Source organism: Monodelphis domestica, chromosome X (assembly GCF_027887165.1).
Source record: "Monodelphis domestica isolate mMonDom1 chromosome X, mMonDom1.pri, whole genome shotgun sequence".
Lineage (NCBI taxonomy): Eukaryota > Metazoa > Chordata > Mammalia > Didelphimorphia > Didelphidae > Monodelphis > Monodelphis domestica.
Window position 1 is genome coordinate 74,221,603 of NC_077235.1, and position 26,773 is coordinate 74,248,375.

Below are 26,773 nucleotides of genomic sequence, written 5' to 3' on the forward strand. Positions count from 1 at the left end.
AGGACAGAGAATATATTCAGCTTTCTAAGACCTCAGGCTATCCCCTTCTTTTCCCTCTACAGCATTAATTATACAGGTTCTCTCTATTCATTTCCAGGACTTACACATCCTCTGTCCTCAGAACCCTCAGCAATCACCCTTTTCTTCCTCCTCCATGTCTCGGTACTCATAAATTCTCTCTCTCTTCCCATATATCTACATATATTCTCTCTTGATAGATGGATAGACAGACATACAGACAGACAGACAGATAGATGGATAGATAGAAAGATAGACAGATAAATAGACTAGTACAGTTTTATTTTCCTCTATCTGCTTTATATAATGGGCTCTCCTCTCTCCTCTCTCCTCTCTGTATTCCTGAAAGTATTTTGCTTTTACTCTCCTGCCTGGGATGGACTTTGGAAGACTCCGATTGGTGTCCACAGACAGTGTCTTATTCCTCATATATAGAGTAAGGAGGGAATATGTGGACCACAGGAAGAGGAATCTGGATGGAATCAGCTCTCACCAAAGCAGGATTCATATAGAGATAGAAGCTCCCCAAGGACTGATGTATGTGAACAAGGAGAAGCACACTGGAATAATCATGTGACACTTCCATACAGTGAATCTCTGCGCCCCAAATACAAGAGATTTCAAAGCAATTGGCTCCATGTTTCCCACAGGGAGTCACATTAATGCCTAGAAAGGACTGGTCAGTGCTGAATTATGCACAACAAAGAGGTATAGAGAAGAATGACTAATATTAATCCATGAAGACAACACAGCAATGCTAGAATATATGGGGCAAGAGAGAAAGAATGAGTGCTCCTCCATGTCTAAATAACCAGATAAACAGGGATCCTGCTCAGGGGATGATGTATCTTAGCCTTCTACTGACCTCCTCTTTGGAATTTTCCCAAAGGAATCAACATGCTGAACTCCTTTGCCTTGGGCCTCTTAATCTCTCCTCCTAATTCAGGAAGAAGGAATTCAGGCCCTTTTGACACTCCCCTTTAGTCTTCTCTCCAAGATTCCTGAAGGATATCAATGAAAATTTTATTTAAATGATTGAATCTAGGACTATAGGAGTGTGTGTGAACGTGATGTGAAAGCCTGTATGTACCTATCTCTCTGTCAGTGTGAATATTTGTGTGTATGTCTTCTGCCTTCTCTCCCATCCATTTTTGGAGGGATCCTTAGGCAGACAGTAGAGGGATATATATAGACCCCACAACTATTTTGGGTTGGGTTTTCCTTTAAAAATTTTATTTAATTGCGGGAGTTTGGAGTTTTTTTATGAAATACTTAAAATTAAAAACGTCTCCTGGGCACATATTCCTGGTCCCATTTGCCCTTACAGATTGGACTGGGTACTGCTTCTGCCCTCATCTTTCCCTCTTCAACCTTTTTGGTATCAGGGAGACAATGTTAGTGAGAGATGTGCTTGAGCTGATCTCTTCCAGATGGAGCAAATCCCCTCTTTCTGTTTGAGATAGTCCATAAGACCAGCTTAATGAGGCCTTAGAAGTGGCCCCATTTGCCCTGATCTAGGGGCTCTTAATTCAGACTTCCTTCCCCACCCTGTTTTCCCCAAGGATCCTTCTATAGCACAAGGAGGTCCATCCCTTTAAACAACTCACAATTCCCACCTTCATTGAGTTCATGTTCTTTGCTATCCATGTGATTATTGAAAGCCCAAATGGCACTCAACCCATGTCTACACCAAGCCTTTCTTAACTCACATTTGCTCCATGGTACCCATTCTTACCCATCTCTATGCTATTCCTATTGCCCAAGTACTCCTTCAACAAGCAGAGACTCCAGGGGAGGAATTCTCTGAGATCAGCAAGATGGACCTTGCCTAAGCTTTAACCTCTAAATCCCAGGGAAATGTTCAAGGAGGTTCCAGAAAATAGGAGTGGGGTGTGCAAATCCCTGTTTTCCTAACTGAAAGAAATTCAGGGAAGGTCACTTCTCCAGAGGCTAATCCAACCCCTTTTCTTCTCCTCATTGACTGAAGACTCACAGAAGTCCTGGCTCTATGGGGAATTTCTCTACCTCATTCTGAGGCAACCTGAGTGCAAGATGCTTGGCTCTCAGAAGAGGTAGCTGCCAAAATGTAAGTCAGCTAGCTTGGCAGACAAAAGGATCCTGGACTCAGGACCTGCTTTTGCCCCTTCCCTTCCTGGCTGTGTAACCTAGAACAAGCTCCTCCCCCCTCTTGTTCACTTCACTTAGCCCTTCCTGTCAAAAGATTAGGTTGGAGAAGATGACCTCTGAGATCTCTTCCATTCTCCATCATAGAAGCCCCTTCAGACTCGTCTCCTACATCCCCCTGCAACTCACTTCACCAAGTCAAACAGCCTCCTACCTCAGTGACAAAAGCACTACCACTCCAATGCTTTTTGATGGTCCAGCTGCCATCCAGCTGGTTCTGACTAAAGCCTCCCATAGGCCAAGGGTCTCCCTGGACCTTCCTCCAGAGCCACAGGTGTCCCCCTGTCCCCCATCCTACAGGGTCTGTCTCACCTCAGAATGGAAAGCTGTTGTTCCGGAGGGATGGGCAGGGATCTTTTCTTTCTTATGGGACTGGATCCAGCAGTCTGTGGCTTGTGTGTTGTGACCACTTTTCTGCCAACCGATCCTCAGAATGGCCTTTGGGTAAATTTCTGGACCCCTCTCCCCTCTCAGACATCCATTAGCAGCCCTAAGGTGATAATCAGATGAGAGAAGATGAGTTCTGGCTTGCCAGACCCTCCCCTTGTTAATCCCTCAAAGAAGAGATATGGTGGGCATTGATGTCAGTGACCATCTTGGTGAGGCAGAAGCCCTTCTCCCAACAACCCTACCCCAATCTCCATGGTCTAGCACTGGGTATCCCACTAACTTCTTTGTCAGCAGTCAGCATCTCTCTTACTGCAACACTCTCAGGCCCCATTTTTACTTCAGTAATCTCCATCCCTGCCTCCTTTCCCACTTTTCTTCACCATCAATGCTATAAGGGTCCCCAAGGGGTTGGGCTTGTTCAGGAGGGTATGGGGAGATGGACATTCCTTACTTCTGCTCTCTCCAGGGAGTCTGTGAAGAAGGCAGATGACTCCAGTGACTGTGAAGGATGACCAGAGTGCCAGGGCTGTCTCTATCCCTACACCTCTGCTGCCTCTTATGACCCTGCCCCCTCCAGTCAGCATATTATGATGTAATGGGGTCTTTGTGTCATCAGACTATTCTCATCAGGGGGATCTATTCATTTCCTCCTTCCCTTCCTGCTTGAGAGATATCAGTATTTGACCATATAACTATATACAGAAAGATCCAGCCCATTTTGTTGATGTATCTATTCTCTACATTTTAAAACCAAGGAGGGGCTAGAAAACTCACAAAATGTAAAATAAATAATTTTGATCACATTAAATTAAAAAGGTTTCGTAAAAAAAAAAGAATGCAAACAAAATTTGAAGGGAAGCAACAAATTGGGAAACAATTTTCATAACCAAAACCTCTGACAAAGGTTTAATTACTGAAATTCAAAAAGAGCTAAATCAATTGAACAAAAAAATCAAGCTATTCTACAATTGATAAATGGGCAAGGGACATGATTAGGCAATTTTCAGTTAAAGAAATCAAAACTATTAATAAACACATGAAAAAGTGATCTAAATCCCTCATAATCAGAGAGATACAAATCAAAACAACTCTGAGGCATCATCTCACACCTAGTAGATTGGCTAACATGACAGCAAAGGAAAGCAATGAATGCTGGATTGGATGTGACAAAGTTGGGACATTAATGCATTGTTGGTGGAGTTGTGAATTGATCCAACAATTCTGGAGGCAATTTGGAACTATGCCCAAAGGGAACGACAACACTATATGCCCTTTGATCCAGCCATACCACTGCTGGGTTTGTACCCCAAAAGAGATACTAAGGAAAAAGACTTGTACAAGAATATTGATAGCTGCATTCTTTGTGGTGACAAAAAATTGGAAAATGAGGGGATGTCCTTCAATTGAGGAATGACTGAACAAATTCTGGTATCAGTTGGTGTAGGAATACTATTGTGCTCAAAGGAAAAATGAACTGGAGCTATTCCATGTGAACTGGAATGACCTCCAGTAATTGATGCAGAGTCAGAGGAGCAGAACCAGGAGAACATTGTATACAGAGACTGATACACTGTAGTACAATCAAATGTAATGGGTTTCTTCATTAGTGGCAATGTTGTGATCCTGAACAACTTGGAGGGATCTGCGAGAAAGAACCCTGTCCACATTCAGAGGAAAAACTGTGGGAGTAGAAACACAGAAGAAAAACAACTGCTTGATTACATGGGTCAAGGAGATATGATTGAGGATGCATACTCTAAATGAACATCCTAATGCAAACATCAACAACATGGAAATAGATTTTGATCAAGCAAACATGTAATACCCACTGGAATTGTGAGTCAGCTACTGGAAGAGAGGCGGGAGGGAAGGGAGGGAAAGAATATGCTTCTTGTAACCAAGGAATAATGTTCTAAATTCACTAAATAAATAACTTACAATGAAAAAATAAAGTATACAAAAAATAATAATTAGTTTGCAAAAAATAAAGGAACATTTATGTGTATAAAAAAGCAGAGAATTTATGAAATCTCCTGGGTATGAGGAAAGAGAATATATTCACATTTCTAAATCCTCAGGCTTCCCCCTGCTTATTCCTCTCCAGAATTACTTATACTGGTTCTATCAATTAATTTCCAGGTCTTACACATCCTAGGTCCTCAAAAACCTCAGCAATCAACCCTTGTCCTCCTCCTCCTCCTCCATCTCTAGGCACTCAGAGATTCTCTCTCTTCCTATATATCTACATATATTCTCTCCAGACTGATAGATAGATAAATAAATAGATAGATAGATAGATAGATAGATAACCAGAAAGATAACCAGGCAGATAGACAGAGCTTTATCTTCCACTCTCTGATTTATATGTGGGGTTCTCTCTCTTCTCTGTATGCCAAAAAGTATTCTGCTTCTTTTCTCCCTGGGATGGGCTTTGGAAGACTCTTATTGGTGTCCACAGACAGTGTCTTATTCCTCTCATGTGGGAGTAAAGAGGGAATATGTGGACCACAGGAAGAGGAATCTGGATGGAATCAGCTCTCACCAATGCAGGATTCATATAGAGATAGAAGCTACCCAAGAACTGATGTATGTGAACAAGGAGAAGCACACTGGAATAATCATATGACACTTCTCAAGGGAGAATACAGTGAATCTCTCCACCCCAAATACAAGAGTTTTTATACCAGTTGGCTCCATAGGTCACACAGGGAGTCATTAATGCCTAGAATGGACTGGTCAGTGCAGAATTCTGGACACCAAGGGGGTATAGATGAGAACTCCTAATATGAATCCATAAAGACAACATAGCAATTCCGGAATATGTGAGGAAAGAGAATGGCTGAGTGCTCTTCCACATCTAAATAACCAGATAAACAGGGATCCTGACCAGGGGATGATATATCTTAGCCTTCTTCTGATCTCTTCCTTGGGATTTTTCCAAAGGAATCGATGTGCTCAACTCCATTCCCCTTTGGCTTCCTCAGTTCTCCTCCACACTCCCCTTTATTCTTCTCTCCAAGATTCCTGAAGGAAATCAATGAAAATAATTTTAAATGATTGGATTTAGGGGCTCAGGAGTGTGTGAATCAGGTGTGAAAACCTGTATCTATCACCGTGTTGGTGTGAATATTAGTATGTGTGTCTCTTACCTTCTCTCTCAACCCTTTTTCGATGGATCTTTGGTCAGACAGTAGGGGGATTTATTTAACACCCATTTTTTCTGTTGGGTTTTCCCTTAAGAATTTTATTTACTAACCAGGAAAACATTGTACACAGAGACTGATATACTATGGTACAATCGAACGTAATGGACTTCTCCATTAGGGACAATGCAATGTCCCTGAACAATCTGCAGGGATCTAAAAAACACTATCCACAAGCAGAGGATAAACTGTGGGAGTAAAAACACCGATGAAAAGCAACTGCTTGACTACAGGGGTTGAGGGGATATGACTGAGAAGAGACTCTAAATGAACACTCTAATGCAAATACCAACAACATGGAAGTGGGTTCGAATCAAGGACACATGTGATACCCAGTGGAATCACACATCAGCTATGGGAGAGGTAGTGGGAGGAGGGGAGGAAAAGAAAATGATCTTTGTTTCCAATGAATAATGTTTGGAAATGATCAAATAAAATAATGTTTAAAAAAAAGAATTTTATTTACTACAGTAATTACTGGAGTTTGGGGCTTGGTGATGAAGTACTTAAAATTAAAGCTCTCCTCGGGAAGTTGCCTTCTCATATTCCTGCTCCCATTTGTCCTTGCAAATTGGCCTGAGTACTGCTTCTGCCCTCATCTTTCCCTCTTCAAACTTTTTGGAATCAGGGAGACAATGTTAGTGAGGGATGTCCCTGAGCTGAATTCTTCAAGATGGGGCAAATTCCCTCTTCCTGTTCGAGACAGCCCCACAGACCAGCTCAATGAAGCCATGGAAGTGCCACATTTGCCCTGAACTAGGGGCTGTTAACTCAGGCTTCCTTCCCCACCCTGCTTTCCCCAAGTATACTTCTATAGCCCAAGGAGGTTCCTTTAAACAACTCACAATTCCCACCTTCATTCAGTTCATGTTCTTCACTACACATGTGATTATTGAAAGCCCAAATGTCACTGAACCCAAGTATATGAAGTCTTCCTTGAACCCCATTCCCGCCATGTTACCCATCTTTGCCCATGTCTATCCCATTCATATTGTCCAAGTACTCATCCTTCAACAAGCTGAGAGACTGCAGAGGAGGAATTCTCTGAGATCAGCAAGATGGATCTTGTCTATTAGGCATTTACCTCAAAATCCCAGGGAAATGTTCAAGGAGCTTCCAGAAAGGAGTGGGATGTGCAAATCCCTGGTTTCCAAAATGAAAGGAATTCAGAGAAGGTCACTTCTCCAGAGGCTGATCCAAACCCCTTACTTGATCTCTTTTCCATGACTGAAGACTCAGAGAAGTCTTGGCTCTATGGGGAATTTCTCCACCTCATGCTGAGGCAACCTGAGTGCATGATGCTTGGCTCTTAGGAGAGGTAAGCCAAGATGTAAGCCAGCTAGCTTGGCAGATAAGAGGATCCTAGACTCGGGACCTGCTTTTGTCCCTTCTCTTCCTGGCTTTGTAAAGTAAACCAAACTCCTCCCCTCTTCTTCACTTCACTTAGCCCTTTCTGTCAATGAGGAGATTGGACAAGATGAACTCTGAGATCTCTTCCAGGCTCCTTGCCTCACACCTAAAATCCCCTTAAGACTCCTCTCCTACATCCCTTTGCAGCTCACTTCACCCACTCAAACAGCCTTCTCCCTCTATGACAAAAACACAGCCAATCTAATACTTTTTGATAGTCCAGCTCCCATCCAGGCAGTTCTGACTAAAGCCTCCCATAGCCCATGGGTCTCCCTGGACCTTCCTCCTGAGCCACAGGTGTCCCCCATCTGACAGGTTCTGTCTCACCTCAGAATGGAAAGCTTCCTGGCTGTACTGTAACCCTGGCCACACACCTCCCCTTTTGACTAAACTTAGCCCTTTCTATCAAAGGAGGAGATTGGACCACATGACCTCTGAGATCTCTTCCAGCCTCCAGGCCACCCAAACCTCAAAGCCCCTTCAGAGTCCTGTCCTACATCCTTCCCCAGCTTCAGTCACCCAGTCATACTGCCTCCTCCCTCTTTGTGAAAAACACGGCCAGTCTAATGCCTTTTGGTGGACCAGCCACGATCCATCTAGTTCAGGCCATGTTCTATGCTTAAAGCCAAGAGTATAGGCCATGGGTCTCTCTGCACCTTCCCTTCCTAAGCCGCAGGTGCCCCCCCAAAATGCTACAGGGACTGTCTCACCTCAGAATGGAAAGCTATAGTTCTGGTGGGTCCAGCAGGGATCATTTCCTTCTAAGGGAGTAGATTCAGCAGTCTTTGGCTTGTATTTTGTGACCACTTTTCTGTCAACTGGTTCTCAGGATGTTCTTAGGCAAGTCCTGGCTTCTCTGGCCTCTCAGAAAAGCATTCCCAGTCCTAAAGGGACAAGCAGACAAGTGGAGATGAGTACAGGCTAGACAGACTCTGTTTCCCACTGAGACCTGGTGGGCAGGGATGTCACTGTCCACTTTGAACAGGCAGTGATCCTTCTACCAAACACCCTGCCCACAGTAAGTCTCCATTGTTTCTCACTGGGCATCCTGCTCACATCTCCACACTCGGGGCACACTTCCTCTCTACCTTTTCCCCTCCCAAGTTCCTTTTTTTCTCCCCTCCACAAGAGGCTCCTAGGTGCCTAGGCTTTGGCGTTTTGTTCCAGAGTGAGTGGAATGGTGGGGTTCTCTTACTTCTACTCTCCAGGGAGACTGTCAAGAATAGAGATGACCACAGGACCATGATAGAGTGGCAGAGCCCCTGGGCTGTCTGTCTCAATATCTTTTTGCCCCACTTGCCCTTTATAACACCTCCTACTCAGCATATTATGATGTAATGGGGTCTTTGTGTCCTCACACTATTCATGGCAGGGCCTTCTCTGCATTTTCCCCTTTCCTTCGAGCTCAAGAGCCCTCAGTGATTGGCTGTATAGTCCTATATACACAAAGAGTGGGCCCGTTTTGTTTATATAGTAACATATTCTCTTTATTCCTGTCTCTAGATTCTGATCCAGAATATACTTATGTCCAAACAAAATATTTCACAGCTCCCATTGATGAGAACCATTAATAAACACACCCGAAGATAATTCCTGCCCTCTTTTCTCTTCATTCCCCTGCAGGAGTTCTCAGATATTCTTTCTATCCTCTCCTCTATTTTATTTACTCTTTCTCTTGACACATCCACCTCATCCATCATTCTCTCTGTTGCTATGGATATAAATATCCCCACATTCGCCCTCTAGCATCTCGTCTTATGTGTTTGTGTGAGCATACATCCGTATTCCCTCTCCTTGAACATTTGTGAAGGATTACCTTCTCTCTCTGTCGCTGTCTCTGTCTCTGTCTCTGTCTCTCCATCTGTCTGTATGTCTGTCTCTCAAGCCCCTCTTTCCATACATGATTTTTCCTCTCATTTCCCTAAATGCTTAATATAATCTGCATGTTCCACTGCCTAAGGTAGGATATTTAAAGGTTCCCATGGCTGTCTGCAGAGTGTGTGTCTTTGCAAAAGAATGTGAATCAACTCAAGGAGGAAGCTAGATGGAACGAGCCCCCGTTAATCCAGTTCTTATGCAGGAGTCCTTGTGTCCTCATGTATCATACCCATGGCTCACAAGGGAGAATACCATAAGTTGAGACACTGAACATGTCCTTGCTTATGGGAATATTTAAGGAGAATCTGTCAAGTCAAATGGATTCATCCATGTGCAGACAGGAAATCTGCATTCTCACATAACACTAGCAAAGGACTGTAGAGAAGAATTCATAATAGGAATGTATGAGTGGAATGTATCAATATCTGAATATGTGGACTGACAGAAAATGGTGGCCTGCTTCCAGTTTAAATAACTAGGGAAGGCAGTGTTTCTCAACTTGGAGATTTGTTTGAATTTTCCACCATCTTTTTTCCATGCGATTTTACATAAGAATGAATATACTCGATGTGTTTTTCCTTTGACTACCCTAAAAATCATTGTTTCTTAATAGTAGTAGGAATCTCTACTACTGTCTGCTCCCCATTATTACAAATGGATATAAATGAAAAATTCTTTAGGAAATGATTGTATTTGTGGGTACAGGAGTTTGTGTGGGAGGGTTTTACTATGAGTCTCTCTTTGTCCCATCCCTTGGGCATCACTGGTTGATGGGGCCCCGCACATTGTGTCCACTCCTTTCTGTGGACAGGTCAGACAGGTATTTCTCATGGTCCTAATGGAACTCCTTCTATTGCCTCCTCGGCATGATTATGAATGAATATGGATGAAAAAATTCTTTAGGAAATGATTGTATTTATGGGTACAGGAGTGTGTGCAGTGTGTCTTCTTCCTAGTCTTGAGTCTCTGGCCCATTTTCCATCCTATCCCTTGGGCATCACTGGTTATCAATGAGAAGAGATCAGACCTGGTTGAGGGGGGGGTACACTGTGCCCACTCCTTTTTGTGTGTGCATTGCCTTAGATATCTATTGGCCTACTTCCATCCCATCCCTTGGGCATCAATGGTTATCAATGAGAAGAGATCAGACCTGGTTGAGGGGGGGGGTACACTGTGTCCACTCCTTTTTGTGTGTGCATTGCCTTAGATATCTATGAACAGAATTGCTTGCTGGAATCAATTTGGGTGGTGATGAAGTATTTATTGCCCTCCAGGGAAAGCTGTTCCCTATACTCTGAGCCCCAATGCTACATTGAATTGGGCTCCTGCTTCTTAATTCTTGCTCTTCTTCAGTCTTTGTGGAAGCAGAGAGACAAGGTCAGTGAGAGATATCCATGATCTGTGCATGTTGGGGGATAAGCGCTCTCCCTCTGGCTGGTAGAACATCACAGACTTGTCTAAGGTGGAACAGGAAAGGGCACAATGAGCTGTGGTCAAGAGCTTGTTATTGGGAAGGCTTCCTCCTATCCCACCCTGCATCCCCCACCATTCTGCCACCCAAGCAGGACCTTTTGTACAGCTGACAATCTCCCACCTCTATTCTCTGTCCATCATCTCCAGCTTGCTTCCCACCAATGAAGTCCTGTCAATCTGCCCCCACCCTCCACCCACTCCAAGGCTCTCTGATCCTTTGGCCAACTCTTGACCACCTCTACCCCATTTGGACTGTCAAAGGCCCTCCTTCACACACATAGCAGTCCCCCTCCCAGAGAGAGAATTGTCTGAGGGCAGGAGAAAAGGACTTTGCCCAGCCTGCTACCTACAAGGTTCAGGAAATGTTGAAGGAGAGCCCAAATGGAGTCAGTTCTGAGTCATCCCAATTTCACAAGTGGAGAAGCCAAGGGATTGTGCTCAGGCTCATCTTGGGGGCTGTCCATCCCCTTTTGACCCAAAGGCCAGGGGAGTGATTGGTCCCTCCCTTAGGCCAGGTTCCAGTCTGAAGCCTGCCAGCATCCCTAGCTCTGAGGGAAATTTCTTCAGCAGCTGTGCTGGAGTAGCTTGCAGGGAATTTGGGCCACTTTAGCTTGGCTCTCAGTGGAAGCAGAGCCCAGGAGATGAAAGGCAGCTACCCTGGCAGGCTCCCAGGCCGTCTTTGGCCCTTTGCAGTCTGTGTGAGCCTTGGCCAAGCCCCTGCCTTACTTCTTGACTTCACAGTGTCCCTGCCCCCCCCCCAACCCCCCGCCAGAGCCACACGTGCCCTCCTTCCGGGGGGCTGTGACAGGTCTCCAGGAACCAGTCCTGGACCTTTTCCCTGCCCTGGGAGCTGTCCCAGGTCCTCAGCTTGTGCTCCCTTGCCCACAGGTCTCCCAGCTGAGGCAGCTGAGGCTGGGCTGGGCTTTGGGCGGTTCCCCGCATCTGTCTCCTGTGCAGTAGCCATTCTCAGCCAGAGGGGGAGCCGTAGCCTAGCGGAGCCGAGCCCTGGCTAGGCGCCCCTCCCCCGCTCAGAGTTGATGGGAGCTGATGGCCTGTGACGTCAGCGCCTGGACATTCTGTAGGGCTCCTGCGTCAACTCCCCCCCCTCCATTGGCCCCCAAAGGGCATCACCCCACCCGCGTGGCCTCAGCTCCTCTCGCGCCACCCCCACCCCCGTCCGGCTCCGCCGCGTGGGCTTCCAGGAGGCTCCCCACGCACCCACTGCGGCTCATCTCCTCGCTCCCACCTTTGCTGCTGCAAGTGGCCTGGTGCGGGGCTGTTACACACTGTGGCCATCCCGGGAGCCCGGCATGGACGGAGGGAGGCACAGGCACCGTTATTGCTGCCCGGGGCCCCTCTGCTGTGTGTCCACACGTCCCTGCGTCAGCCCTTCAAAAGCCCACCCCATTGGGCCCGCTGGGTTCTGGTGCACGAGGCCTCCAACATGGCCGCTGCCCAATCTAGGGGCTTCTGGGGGGCTGTAAGGGGACCCGATAAGGAATCAGCAATCCCTAGAGAGCACGCGGGAGTGCTCAGATCTCAATAGCATGGGAATGCCGCAGAGAATTCAGAATACCATTCTTCAGGAGACCCTCCTCTCATATTCCAGTCTAGGGCTGGGCAGGGCCAATGGGGGAGCACTCATTCAGGCTCAATAAGCAAAGAAGGGAAGCTCACCGAGGAGAGATGTCTGACTCTTCCACCATCGCATTCCATAGGAATGAATATTGCCAGCCTGTGTTGCCTTGGGTTGCCATGACTCTTCTGCCTCAGTCAGGCATGTGTATCTGAAAGTGCCTCTGTGGGCCGCCTTTGGGCTTCTGCCACCGTAACTGCCAATGGATGGGGATGACAACATTTTATGAAGTGATTTGGGGGAACAAGAATTTGCATGTGAGCATGGCAGTGTCTTCTCTGGGTGTGTGGCTGGCTGAGGGGCTGGGTGGGGTTTATGTGGGAGTATCCCATGCTGCACTGCAACATTTGTTGGATCCATGGTAGCAGGTTGGAAGATGTCAGGTTGGAGTGGAGACACCTTCTGCTTTGTGCTTTCTTTTAGATTTCTGTTAACTAGAGTATTTGTAGGAATAAGGGTGGGCCTATTAAGAAGGGCCTTTAGCCTTCCTGGGAGGATGCTCTCTCATATCCCTGGCCCCATGTTTACAAATAACTGCACTGGACTCCTGCTTCAGGCCTCATCTTTGTCTTCAGGCTGCTGGCAACAGAGAGACAATGTTAAAGAGAGACTGGCCATAAGGATGACCTCTGCAGGTTGTAGTAGAAGCCTTCTGCCCTGCTTGGAGGAACTTCCCAGATTAGCCTGGGTGGGAAATATAGGGGTGATGAGGTCTAGAGCAGGGATTGTGATTCAGCAGGCTTCCATCCCTACCCTGATTTCCCCTAGAACCCTTCTGCAGCCCAAGCAGGTTTCTTTAAACAGCTTGCAATTCCCACCTTTGTTCAGTCTGTGATCTCCACTTTCCCTGTGATTATTGAAAGCCCAGAATCCACTCAGCCCATGTCTACCAAGTCTTTGTAGATCCTTGTCACTCTATGGTACCCCTCTTTGCCCATCTACCCCATTTTCTTAATGCACAAGATAACTCCTTCAGCAGCTTATACTCTAGGAGAGGAATTCTCTGAGACCAGAAAGATGGACCTTGCCTAGGCTTCTACCTGTACAACCAAGGATCTTGTACAAGGAGGGTTTAGAAAGTACAAGGGAGATGAGAAAATCCCTTATTTCCTAAATGAAAGAAATTAGGGAAGGTCACATCTACCCCAGCCTGATCCAAAGCCCCTCATCAGTTGATCTCTTCTCCATGACTGAAGACTCCCTCAGAAACAGGTGGAGAAATTCCCCATAGAGCCAACCTGAGTACAAGAAGCTTGGCTCTTGAGTTCATGGACTAAGGACCTGAATTTCTCAATCTCTGGTTGTACTATAACCCAGAACAAAACCCTGTCCTCCTCTTGGATTCACTTAGCCCTTTCTTTCAAATGAGGAGATTGAAACTGATTTACTCTGAGATCTCTTCCTGCCTCCAGGTCACTCAAACCTGTAAACCCCTTCAGAGTTCTCCCATATATCACTTCCCAGTTTCTTTCAACCAAGCAATCAGCCTCTACCCTCTATGACAACACTGCCAGTCTAGGGCTTTTTGATGGTCTAGTCCTCATCCAGCTAGTTCAGCCCATGTTCTATTCCTAAGGCCTCCCAAAGCCCATGAATCTCCCTGGATCTTCCTCCTGAGCCACAGGTGCCCCCATAATACAGGGAATGTCTCACCTCCAAATGTAATGGCATGGTTCTGGAATGACCTGCACAGATAATTTCTTTCCCTTGGGAGTGGATTCCGCCATCTGTCCCTTTTGTTTCCTGATGTATTTTCTGAAAAGTGAGTCTCAGGGTAGCCTTTGGATAAATTTCTGACGTCTCTCCCCTCTAAGACATTCATTAGCAGGCCTACAGGGACAAGCAGACAAGAGGAAATGAGTCCAGTCAAGCCAGACCCTTGTCTTCCTTACCTCTCCTAGCAGAAACTTGGTGAGCAGAGATGTCAGTGCCCACCTTGGTCAGGCAGTGGTTCTTCTTCCAACAAACCTACACCAATTTGTATGGTCTCTCAATTGGGTATCCCACTAACCTCTCTGGCAAGAGTCATTACCCCTCTCACTCCAATACTCTCAGGCTCCATTTTCGGTTCCCACCCCCCTTTCCCCTCCCTCATCATCAATGCTACAAAAGGACTCTTAGAGGTTTGGATTTTTTAGGAGGGTGAGGGCATATAGAGATTCCTTACTTCTGCTTACTCCAGGGAGCCTGGTAAAGAGGGAGACTCTGATGGATGGCCAGAGCCCCTGGGCTGTCTCTATCCCTACAATTCTAGGGCCTCTTATAACACCACCACCCCCAGTCAGCATATTATGATGTATTGGGGTTATTGTGTCATCAGGGGTATCTTCTCATCATCACCTTCCCATTCCTGCTCAAGAGTCTTCAGTGTTTGGCCCTATATTCCCATATATGGAAAGATCAGGTTCTTTTCATTGAAATATTTGTTTTATATATTCCTATGATTCTGGAGTCTCTAATATATCTTATAAAGTAATTTTGCATGTATGAAAATACAGAGAATGTATGGTATCTCCTGTGTTATGAGGACAGAGAATATATTAAGGTTTTCAAGTCCCCTGGGTACTGGTTCCATAAATTCATTTCCAGGAAGTACATATCCTGGGTCCTCAGAAACTTCAGCAATCATCCCTTCACCTCCTCCTCCATGTCTAGGCACTCACAGATTCTCTCTCTCTTCCTATATATCTACATATATTCTATCTTGATAGATAGAGATTTGTCTTCCTCTGACTCATAGAGAGAGAGACTGACTTCTCTCTCTATGTATACCTGAAAGGATTCTGCTTCCTCTCTCTCTCTCTCTCTCTCTCTCTCTCTCTCTCTCTCTCTCTCTCTCTCTCTCTCTCTCTCTCTGTCTCTGTCTCTGTCTCTGTCTCTGTCTCTGTCTCTGTCTCTCTCTCTCTCTCTCTCTCTCTCTCTCTCTCTCTCTGGGATGGGCATTGGAAGACTTCCATTCGTGTCCAAAGACAGTGTCTCATTCCTCACATATAGGAGTAAAGAGGGAATATGTGGACCTCAGGAAGAGGCATCTAGATGGAATCAGCTCTCACCAGTGCAGGACTCATATAGAGATAGAAGCTACCAGGTGTATGTGAACAAGGAGAAGCACACGTGAATCATCATATGGCGCTTCCCAGGGGACAACCTAGTGAATCGCTGCACCCAAAATATAAGAGTTTTTTCATATCAGTTGGCTCCATAAATCTCACAGGGAGTCATTAATGCCTAGAAAGGACTGGTCAGTGCTGAATTCTGTACAACAAGGCGGTTATACAGGAGAATTCCTAATATGAATCCATAAAGAGAACACAGCAATGCCAGAATATATGGGGGAAGAGAGAATGTCTGAGTGCTCCTCCATTTCTAAATAACCAGATAAACAGGGATCCTGCTCAGGGGATGATGTATTCTTAGCCATCCAGTGACATCTTCCTTGGAACTCTTACAAAGGAATCAACCTGTTCAAGTCCTTTACCTTTGGCCTCTTCATCTCTCCTCGTAATACAGGAAGATGTTTCCCAAGGCCCTTTTGACACTCCTCTTTAGTCTTCTCTCCAAGATTCCTGAAGGATATCAATGAAAATTTTTTAAATGATTGAATTTAGCAGTACAGGAGTGTGTGTGAATCTGGTGTGAAAACCTGTATCAATCCCTGTGTCAGTGTGAATATTTGTGTGTGTTTGTCCTTTCTTCTCTCCCATCCCTATTTAGATGGATCCCTGTTCAGACAGTAGGGGGATATATGTAGACCCCACACCCATATTTTGGATTTTGTTTTCCCTTAAGAATTTTATTTACTATAGTAATTGAGGGAGTTTTGGGCTTCTTGATAAAATACTTAAAATTAAAGCTCTCTTAGGGAAGTTGCCTTCACATATTCCTGCTCCCATTTGTCCTTACAAATTGGACTGGGTACTGCTTCTGCCCTCATCTTTCCCTCTTCAACCTTTTTGTAATCATGGAGACAATGTTAGTGAGAGATGTCCTTGAGTTGATGTCATCAAGATGGGGCAAGTTCAGTCTTCTTGTTGGAGAAAGCCCCACAGACTGGCTCAATGAATCCATGGAAGTGCCACATTTACCCTGATATTAACTCAGGCTTCCATCCCCACCCTGCTTTCCCCAAGGATCCTTCTATAGCAAAAGGAGGTTCCTTTAAACAACTCACAATTCCCACATTCATTCAGTTCATGTTCTTTACTTTCCATGTGATTATTGAAAGGTACTTAACATATGTCAACCAAGTCTTTCTTGATCCCCATTCCCTCCTTGATACCCATGTTTGCCCATCTCTATGCCATTCCTATTGTCCAAGAACTCCTTCAAAAAACTGAGAGACTCCAGAGGACAAATTCTCTGAGATTAGCAAGATGAGCCTTTCTAAGGTTTTACCTCTCAATCCCAGGGAAATGTTCAAGGAGCTTCCAGAAAGTATGAGTGGGATGTGATAGTTTCAGTTTTACTAAATGAAAGAAATTGAGGGAAGGTCACTTCTCCAGAGGCTGATCCAAACCCCTTATTTGATCTCTTCTCCATGACTGAAGACTCACAGAAGTCCTGGCTCTATGGGGAATTTCTCCACCTCTTGCTGAGGCAACCTGAGTGCATGAAGCTTGGCCCTCAGAAGAGGTAGCTGCCGAGATGTAAGACAGGTAGCTTGGCAGACCGGATCCTGGACTCGGGACCTGCTTTTGCCCCTTCCTTTCATGGCTGTGTAAAATAGATCAAACTCCTCCATTCTTCTTCACTTCATGTAGCCTTTTTTGTTAATGAGGAGGTTGGACAAGCTGACCTCTGAGATCTCTTCCACCATCCATTACACTCAAAACTACAAATACAAGCCCTTTCAGACTCCTCTCTGTCATTGCCTCTCCAGCTCCCTTCACCCAGTCAAAGCCTCTTCCTTCTACGACAAAAACATTGCTAGTCTAATGCTTTTTGATGGTCCAGCTCCCATCCAGCTAATTCTGACTAAAGCCTCCCATAGCCCAACGGTCTCCCTGGACTTTCCTCCAGAGCCACAGGTGTCCCCCATCCTATAGAGACTGTCTCACCTCAGAATGGAAAGCTATGGTACTGGAGTGATGAGCAGGGATCTTTTCTTTCTTTGGGGACTAGATTTAGCAGTCTGTGGCTTGTGTTTCCTGACCAATTTTCTGCCAACTGATCCTCAGAGTGGCCTTTGGGTAAATTTCTGGACCTTTCTCACCTCTCAGACATCCATTATCAGCCCTAGGAGGACAAGCAGACAAGAGAAGATGAGTTCTGGCTTGCCAGACCCTCCCCTTGTTAATCCCTCCAATCAGAGATGTAGTGGGCAGTGATGTTAGTGTCCATCTTGGTGAGGCAGGGGTCCTTCTCCCAACTACCCTACCCCAATCTCCATGGTCTACCCCTGGGAATCCCACTAACTTCTTTGCCAGCAGTCCGTACCTCTCTCACTCCAACCTTCTCAGGCTCCATTTTCAATCTATCATTCCCCCTTACCACCTTCTTTTCCCTTTCCTCATAATCAATGCTACAAGGGGCCCCAACGGGTTGGGCTAGTTCAGGTGGGTGAGAGGAAATAGAAATTCCTTACTTCTGTTCTCTCCAGGGAGTCTGTCAAGAAGGGAGATGACTACAGTGAATGTGATGGATGGCCAGAGTCCCAGGGCTGTCTCCATCCCTACACCTCTGCTGCCTCTTATGACCCTGCCCCCTGCAGTCAGCATATTATGATGTAATGGGGTCTTTGTGTCATCAGACTATTCTCATCAAGGGGATCTCTGCATCTCCCCCTCCCCTTCTTGCTTGGGAGACCTCAGAGTTTAACCATATAACCCTATATACAGAGAGATCAGGCTCATTTCATTGATATATGTTCTCTCCACATCCCTATGACTCTGGAATCAAATATTGTATAAAGGCAAATTTGAATGTATTAAAATGCAGAGAATGTGTGACATCTCTTGTGTTTGAGGAAAGAGAATATATTCATGTTCCTACATCCTCAGGCTGCCCCCTCATTATGCCTCTCCAGAATTACTTATACTGTTTCTAGCAATTCATTTCCAGGACTTACACAACCTCGGTCCTCATGAACATCAGCAATCATCCCTTTTGCTCCTCCATATCTAGGTACTCACAGATTCTTTTCCTATATATCTATATATATTCTCTCCTGATAGATAGATAGATACATAGATAGATAGATAGATAGATAGATAGATAGATAGATAGATAGTCAGACAGATAGATAGAGCTTTATCTTCCCCTCTCTGATTTATATATGGGCTCTCTTCTCTCCTCTCTGTATACCTGAAAGGATTCTGCTTCTCTCTGTGGGATGGGCTTTGGAAGACTCCTTTGGAGTCTACAGACAGTGTCTCATTCCTCACATATAGGAGTAAAGAGGCAATATGTGGACCACAGGAAGCGGAATCTGGATGGAATCAGCTCTCACTGGTGCAGGACTCATATAGAGTTTGAAGCTACCTGAGGACTTATGTATATGAACAAGGACAGTCAAATAATCATATGGCGTTTCCTAAGGGAGCATACAGTGAATCTCTGCATCCCAAATACAAGAGTTTTCATACTAATTGGTTTCATAGATCTCACAGGGAATCATTAATGCCTAGAAAGGACTGGTCAGTGCTGAATTCTGGACAACAAGGGGGAATAGAGGAGAATTCCTAATATGAATCCATAAAGAAAACACAGCAATGCCGGAATATATGGGGGAGGAGAGAATGGCTGAGTGCTCCTCAGTGTCCAAATAACCAGATAAACAGGGATCCTGCTTAGGGGATGATGTGTTCTTAGCCTTCTAGTGACTTCTTCCTTGGAATTTTTCCAAAGGAATTAGCGCTCAATTCCTTTACCTTTGACATCTTAATCTCTCCTTGAAATTCAGGCAGATGTTTCTCAAGGCCCTTTTGACACTTCCCTGTAGTCTTCTCTCTAAGATTCCTGAGGGATATGTATGAAAAAATTTTAAATGATTGAATTTAGCGGTACAGGAGTGTGTATGAATCTGTTGTGAAAACCTGTATCTATCCCTGTGTCAGTGCGAATATTTGCGTATGTGTGTGTGTCCTTTCTTCTCTTCCATCCCTATTTAAATGGATCCTTGATCAGACAGTAGGGGGAAATATGCAGACCCAATGCCCATATTTTGGGTTTTTTCCCTTAATTATATTCACTACAACAATTGATGAAGTTTTGGGCTTGTTGATGAAATACTTAAAATTAAAGCTCTCCTGGGGAAGTTGCCTTCACATATTCCTGCTCCCATTTTTCCTTACAAATTGGACTGGGTACTGCTTCTGCCGTCATCTTTCCCTCTTCAACCTTTTTGGAATCATGAAGATAATGTTAGTGAGAGATGTCCTTGAGCTGATGTCATCAAGATGGGGCAAGTTCAGTCTTCTTGTTGGAGAAAGCCCCACAGACTGGCTCAATGAGGCCATGGAAGTGCCACATTTACTCTGATCTAGGGGGTATTAACTCAGGCTTTCATCCCCACCCTGCTTTCCCTAAGGATCCTTCCATAACATAAGGAGGTTCCTTTAAACAACTCACAATTCCCACCTTCATTCAGTTCATGTTCTTCACTTTCCATGTGATTATTGAAAGCCCAAATGGCACTCAACTCATGTCTACCAAGCCTTTCTTGATCCCTATTCGCTTAATGATACCCATCTATGCCCATCTCTCTACCCCATTTCTCATGTCCAAGAACTCCTTCAACAAGCTGAGACTCCAGAGAAGGAATTCTCTGAGATCAGCAAAATGGACCTTGACTGAGCTTTTACCTCTAAATCAAAGGAATATGTTCAAGGAGGTTCCAGGATTAAGAGTGGGATGTTCAAATCCCTGTTTTCCTAAATGAAAGAAATTCAGGGATGGTCGCTTCTTTAGAGCCTGATCCGAACCCCTTACTTGATCTCTTCTCCTCGATGACTGAAGTCTGGCAGAAGTCCTGGCTCTATGGGGAATTTCTCCACCTGATTCTGAGGCAACTTGAGTCCATGAAGCTTTGATCTCAGAAGAGGTAGCTGCCAAGATATAAGCCAGCTAGCTTGGCAGACAAGAGGATCCTCAGGGAAAGGACCTGCTTTCCCCCCTTCCTTTCCTGGCTCTGTAACCTAAACCAAACTTGTCCCCTCTTCTTCACTTCACTTAGCCCTTTCTGTCAATGAGGAGTTTGGATAAGATGATGTCTGAGATCTCTTCGAGCCTCCAGACCACCCAAACCTCCAAGCCCTGTCAGATTCCTGTCCTACATCCTTCCCCAGCTCAGGCACCTAGTCAAACAGCCTCCTCCCTCTATGACAAGAACACTGCCAGTCTAATGCATTTCGGCAAGCCAGCAACCGTCTGGTTAGTTTAGTCCAAGTTCCATACTTAAAATCTAGAGTAGAGACCATGGGTCTCTCTGCAATGTCTTTTTCTGAGGCACAGGTGGCCGCCATGCTACAGGGACTATCTCACCTCAGAATGGAAAGCCATGGTTCTGGTGGCTCCAGCAGCAATCATTTCCCTTCTTTGGGAGTAGATTCAGCAGTCTTTGGCTTGTTTTGTGACCACTTTCCTGTCAACTGGTTCTCAAGATGTTCTTAGACAAGTCCTGGCTTCTCTGGCCTCTCAGACAAACATTCCCAGCCTTAAAGGTACAAGCAGACAAGTGGAGATGAGTCCAGGCTAGTCAGACCATGTTCCCCATTGAGATATGGTGGGCAGTGATGTCAGAGCCCACCTTGATCAGGAAATGGTCCTTCTCCCAAACACCCTACCCCAAGTCTAGTCTATATTGTTTTGCACTGGGCATCCCCCTCACATCTTTTCCAGGAGTTACAGCCCCTCCCACCAACAAACTTGGCATCCATTTCCTCTCTATGATTTCCCCTCCCTAATTCCTTTTTCCTCCCCCTCCACAAGGGGCTCCTAGGTGCCTAGGCTTTGGCATGGTTCCAGAGAAGTTGGGGTTCCCTTACTTCTATTCTTCAGGGAGACTGTCAAGGAGAGATGACCACAGGACCATCATCAATTGCAAGAGCCCCTGGGCTGTCTGTCTCAATATCTTTTTGCCCCTCTTGCCCTTTATAACCCCTCCTACTCAGCATATTACGATGTAATGGGGTCTTTGTGGCCTCCTGGCAAGGCCTCTGCATTTTCCCCTTTCCTTCCTGCTCAGGAGCCCTCAGAGATTGGCGGTATAATGCTATATACATAAAGAGTGGGCCCATTTCATTGATAGAGTAATATATTCTCTTCATTCCTGTCTCTAGATTGTGATCCAGAATATACTTATGTCCAAACAAATATTTCACAGCTCCCATTGATGAGAGCCATTAATAAACACACCCAAAGATAACTCCTGCCCTCTTTTCTCTTCATTCTCCTTCAGGAGTTCTCATATATTCTTTCTATCCCCTCCTTTATTTTATTTACTCTTTCTCTTGACACATCAACCTCATCCATCATTCTCTGTTGCTATGGATAAAAATATTCCCACATCCCCCCTCTACCCTCTAGTCTTAAGTATGTGTCTGTGTGAGCATACATCCTTATTCCCTCTCCTTGAACATTTGTGTAGGATTACATTCTCTCTCTGTCTCTCTGTCTCTGTCCCCTCTCTCTCCATACAAGATTTTTCCTCTCAGTTCCCTAAATGCGAAAAATATTTTTCATGATCCACTGCCTAAGGTAGGATATTTGAAGGTTCCCATGGCTGTGTGCAGAGTATGTGTCTTTGCAAAAGAATGTAAATAAATTCAAGGAGGAAGCTAGGTGGAACGAGCCCCATTAATCCAGTTCTTATACTGAAGTCCTTGTATAATCATGTATCATACCCTTGACTCACAAGGGAGAATACCATAAGTTGAGACACTGAACATGACATTGTTTATGGCATATGGACATAGTGAAGGAGTATCTGTCAAGTCAAATGGATTCATCCATGTGTAGGCAGGAAATCTGCACTCTCAGATAACACTAGCAAAGGACTGGAGAGAAGAATTCATAAAAGGAATGTATAATGGGAACGTACCACTATCTGAATATACCGACTGACAGAAAATGGTGGCCTCTTTCCAGTTTAAATAACTAGGGAAGGCAGTGTTTCTCAACTTGGAGATTTGTTTTAATCTTCCACCATCTTTTTCCCATGCAATTTTACATAAGAATGAATATACTCAACCTGTTTTTCCTTTGGCTATCCTAAAATTTTTCCCTTCCTAATAGTAGTAGGAGCCCCTACTATTGCCCCCACCCCATTATTATGTATGAATATGGATGAAAAATTCATTAGGAAATGATTGTATTTATGGGACAGGAGGTTGTGTGGGAATGTCTTACTATGAGTGTCTCTGTGTATATGGTCCATTTTCCATCTCATCCCCTGCGCATCACTGTTATCAAAAAAAAGAGAACAGACCAGGTTGAAGGGAGGTACACTGTGCCCACTCCTTTTTGTGTGTGCATTGCCTTAGATATCTATTAACAGAATTGTTTCCTGGAATCAATTTGGGTGGTGATGAAGTATTTATTCTCCTTCGGAGAAAGCTGTTCCCTATACTCTGAGTCCCGATGCTACATTGAATTGGGCTCCTGCTTCTTAATTCTTGCTCTTCTTCAGTCTTTGTGGAAGCAGAGAGAGACAAGGTCAGTGAGAGATATCCATGATCTTTGCATGTTGGGGGAGAAGGGCTCTCCCTCTGGTTGGTAGAACATCACAGACTAGTCTAAGGAGGGACAGGAAAGGGCACAATGAGCTGTGGTCAAGAGCTTGTTATTGGGAAGGCTTCCTCCTATCCCACCCTGCATCCCCCCCCCCCCATTCTGCCACCCAAGCAGGACCTTTTATACAGCTGACAATCTCCCACCTCTATTCTCTGTCCCTCATCTCCAGCTTGCTTCCCACCAATGAAGTCCTGTCAATCTGCCCCCACCCTCCTCCCACTCCAAGGCTCTCTGATCCTTTGGCCAACTCTTGACCACCTCTGCCCCATTTGGACTGTCAAAGGCCCTCCTTCACACACATAGCAGTCCCCCTCCCAGAGAGAGAATTGTCTGAGGGCAGGAGAAAAGGACTTTGCCCAGCCTGCTACCTACAAGGTTCAGGAAACGTTGAAGGAGAGCCCAAATGGAGTCAGTTCTGAGTCATCCCAATTTCACAAGTGGAGAAGCCAAGGGATTGTGCTCAGGCTCATCTTGGGGGCTGTCCATCCCCTTTTGACCCAAAGGCCAGGGGAGTGATTGGTCCCTCCCTTAGGCCAGGTTGAAGTCTGAAGCCTGCCAGCATCCCTAGCTCTGAGGGAAATTTCTTCAGCAGCTGTGCTGGAGTAGCTTGCAGGGAATTTGGGCCACTTTAGCTTGGCTCCCAGTGGAAGCAGAGCCCAGGAGATGAAAGGAAGCTACCCTGGCAGGCTCCCAGGCCGTCTTTGGCCCTTTGCTGTCTGTGTGAGCCTTGGCCAAGCCCCTGCCTTACTTCTTGACTTCACAGTGTCCCTGAGGCCCCCCCCCCCCCCAGCCACACGTGCCCCCCTCCCGAGGGGCTGTGACAGGTCTGGAGGAACCAGTCCTGGACCTTTTCCCTGCCCTGGGAGCTGTCCCAGGTCCTCAGCTTGTGCTCCCTGCCCACAGATCTCCCAGCTCAGGCAGCTGAGGCTGGGCTGGGCTTTGGGCGTCTCCTGTGCAGTAGCCATTCTCAGCCAGAGGGGGAGCCGTAGCCTAACGGAGCAGAGCCCTGGCTAGGCGCCCCTCCCCCTCTCAGAGCTGATGGCCGGTGACGTCAGCGCTTGGACATTCTGCAGGGCTCCTGCGTCAACTCCCTCCCTCCTCCATCGGCCCCCAACGGGCATCACCCCACCCGCCCGCGTGGCCTCAGCTCCTCTCGCGCCACCCCCACCCCCGTCCGGCTCCGCCGCGTGCGCTTCCAGGCGGCTCCCCACGCACCCACTGCGGCTCATCTCCTCGCTCCCACCTTTGCTGCTGCAAGTGGCCTGGTGCGGGGCTGTTACACACTGTGGCCATCCCGGGAGCCCGGCATGGACGGAGGGAGGCACAGGCACCCTTATTGCTGCCCGGGGCCCCTCTGCTGTGTGTCCACACGTCCCTGCGTCAGCCCTTCAAAAGCCCACCCCATTGGGCCCGCTGGGTTCTGGTGCACGAGGCCTCCAAGATGGCCGCTACCCAATCTAGGGGCTTCTGGGGGGCTGTAAAGGGACCCGATAAGGAATCAGCAATCCCTAGAGAGCACGCGGGAGTGCTCAGATCTCAATAGCATGGGAATGCCGCAGAGAATTCAGAATACCATTCTTCAGGAGACCCTCCTCTCATATTCCAGTCTAGGGCTGGGCAGGGCCAATGGGGGAGCACTCATTCAGGCTCAATAAGCAAAGAAGGGAAGCTCACCGAGGAGGAGAGATGTCTGACTCTTCCACCATCGCATTCCATAGGAATGAATATTGCCAGCCTGTGTTGCCTTGGGTTGCCATGACTCTTCTGCCTCAGTCAGGCATGTGTATCTGAAAGTGCCTCTGTGGGCCGCCTTTGGGCTTCTGCCACCGTAACTGCCAATGGATGGGGATGACAACATTTTATGAAGTGATTTGGGGGAACAAGAATTTGCATGTGAGCATGGCAGTGTCTTCTCTGGGTGTGTGGCTGGGTGGGGGCTGGGTGGGGTTTATGTGGGAGTATCCCATGCTGCACTGCAACATTTGTTGGATCCATGGTAGCAGGTTGGAAGATGTCAGGTTGGAGTGGAGACACCTTCTGCTTTGTGCTTTCTTTTAGATTCCTGTTAACTAGAGTATTTGTAGGAATAAGGGTGGGCCTATTAAGAAGGGCCTTTAGCCTTCCTGGGAGGATGCTCTCTCATATCCCTGGCCCCATGTTTACAAATAACTGCACTGGACTCCTGCTTCAGGCCTCATCTTTGTCTTCAGGCTGTTGGCAACAGAGAGACAATGTTAAAGAGAGACTGTCCATAACGTTGACCTCTGCAGGTTGTAGTAGAAGCCTTCTGCCCTGCTTGGAGGAACTTCCCAGATTAGCCTGGGTGGGAAATGTAGGGGCTAATGAGGTCTAGAGCAGGGATTGTGATTCAGCCGGCTTCCATCCCTACCCCGATTTCCCCTAGAACCCTTTGGCAGCCCAAGCAGGTTTCTTTAAACAGCTTGCAATTCCCTTTGTTCAGTCTGTGATCTCCACTTTCCCTGTGATTATTGAAAGCCCAGAAGCCACTCAGCCCATGTCTATGAAATCTTTGTAGATCCCTGTCACTCTATGGTGTAATAGTTAAAATATATGAGGCCATAAACTGTAGTGATTAAAATAGTTGAAGATATAAATTGTAGTAGATATAAGAGTGGATGAGTAAAATGTGACCGCATAAAATATGGTTTCACTACAGTGCCTTGTTTTTAAATCAATATATAAGGTGGTCGCCAGGGAAAAATTCCCAATTATTCAATAGTCAAAAAATATTCAAAAGTCAGCTGGGTTTTATAGAGATTTTAATTAATACAAATGAGGAATTAAGAAAGAGAGAAAGAGAGAAAAGGAAATAATGAGAAAAGGGGTATACCAGTCTAGGCCAGTATGAGCCAGCCTAGGAAAAGAGGGATAAGTCAGTCTTTTATCACTCACCATAAGATCTGTCCAAGCAAGGATTCAGAGGGACAGAGTCTCCTCAGAGGGAGTTCCAGCCAGAGTCAGCCTCCCTCAGACTGGCCCGAGGCAGTGTTGACGCGATGTGATTTCTGCCCAGTGCTCTGAATGTCAAAGTGAAGAAATTCAATGAAGAGCAGGTAAACAGCAGGAGTAACTATGACTCTCTTAAGGTAGCCAAATGCCTAGTCATCTAATTAGTGACATGCATGAATGGATGAAAGAGATTCCCACTGTCCTGATCTAAGTAGAGTTCTCACATTCCTGATCTAAGTATCTTCACTGCCCAAATGGGGAATGGTCTTAACCCAACCTTATGAAGTAGGGTCTGGGAATTTTTTTAAGGTTTACAATCCTAACCTTATGAAGTAAGGTCTGAGAATTTTTAAGGTTCACAATAGTACCCCTTTTTGCCCATCTACTCCATTTTCTTAATGCCCAAGAACTCCTTCAGCAGCTCATACTCTAGAAGAGGAATGCTCTGAGATCTGAAAAGTGGACCTTGCCTAGGCTTCTACCTCTACATCCAAGGATCTTGAGGGGGATGAGAAAAGCTCTGCTTTTCTTTTCTTTTTTCTTTCTTTTTTAATTTTATAGTATTTTATTTGATCATTTCCATGCATTATTCATTAAAGACAAAGATAATTTTCTTTTTCTCCTTCCCACCCCCCATAGCTGAAGCGTGATTCCACTGGGTATCACATGTGTTCTTGATTCGAACCCATTGCCATGTTGTTAATATTTGCATTAGAGTGTTCATTTAGAGTCTCTCCTCTGTCATGTCCCCTCAGCCACTGTAGTCAGGCAGTTGCTTTTCCTCGGTGTTTCTACTCCCTCAGTTTGTCCTCTGCTTATGGATAGTGTTTTTTCTCCTAGATCCCTGCAGATTGTTCAGGGACATTACACCACCACTAAT

The 26,773-nt window shown here is 45.9% G+C and overlaps 3 long non-coding RNA genes across 14 annotated transcripts in view; all 3 read right to left on the minus strand.

Moving 5' to 3' along the window:
• The window catches only part of LOC130453588 (uncharacterized), a 31,866-nt gene extending 23,343 nt beyond the window's left edge, over positions 1 to 8,523 (minus strand). For 7 of the 9 annotated variants that reach the window (XR_008914697.1, XR_008914692.1, XR_008914695.1 and 4 more), the window contains exons 1-5: positions 8,401 to 8,523; positions 7,916 to 8,089; positions 5,480 to 5,616; positions 2,515 to 2,692; positions 884 to 1,019 (exon numbers count right to left, since the gene is read on the minus strand). This is a non-coding gene — a long non-coding RNA (uncharacterized LOC130453588). The remainder of the gene's footprint in view (positions 1 to 883; positions 1,020 to 2,514; positions 2,693 to 5,479; positions 5,617 to 7,915; positions 8,090 to 8,400) is intronic. The other 2 variants (XR_008914696.1, XR_008914693.1) reach the window with 1 other exon arrangement.
• A 1,800-nt stretch (positions 8,524 to 10,323) lies between these two features.
• On the minus strand, positions 10,324 to 17,896 carry LOC103104402 (uncharacterized). Of its 4 annotated transcripts, XR_008914708.1 has the most exons (7): positions 17,777 to 17,896; positions 17,250 to 17,427; positions 16,588 to 16,657; positions 15,671 to 15,758; positions 13,846 to 14,022; positions 12,234 to 12,768; positions 10,324 to 10,540 (listed from the first exon to the last, which is right to left on the minus strand). It is a non-coding gene; the product is annotated as an uncharacterized LOC103104402 (long non-coding RNA). The 4 variants fall into 4 exon arrangements; XR_008914707.1 differs by lacking the exon at positions 16,588 to 16,657 and having other exon boundaries at positions 12,234 to 12,388; XR_008914705.1 differs by lacking the exon at positions 16,588 to 16,657.
• A 4,810-nt stretch (positions 17,897 to 22,706) lies between these two features.
• LOC103097306 (uncharacterized) lies at positions 22,707 to 25,312 on the minus strand. Its single transcript, XR_008914709.1, has 2 exons — positions 24,598 to 25,312; positions 22,707 to 22,925 (listed from the first exon to the last, which is right to left on the minus strand). It is a non-coding gene; the product is annotated as an uncharacterized LOC103097306 (long non-coding RNA).
• Positions 25,313 to 26,773: the final 1,461 nt, after the last annotated feature.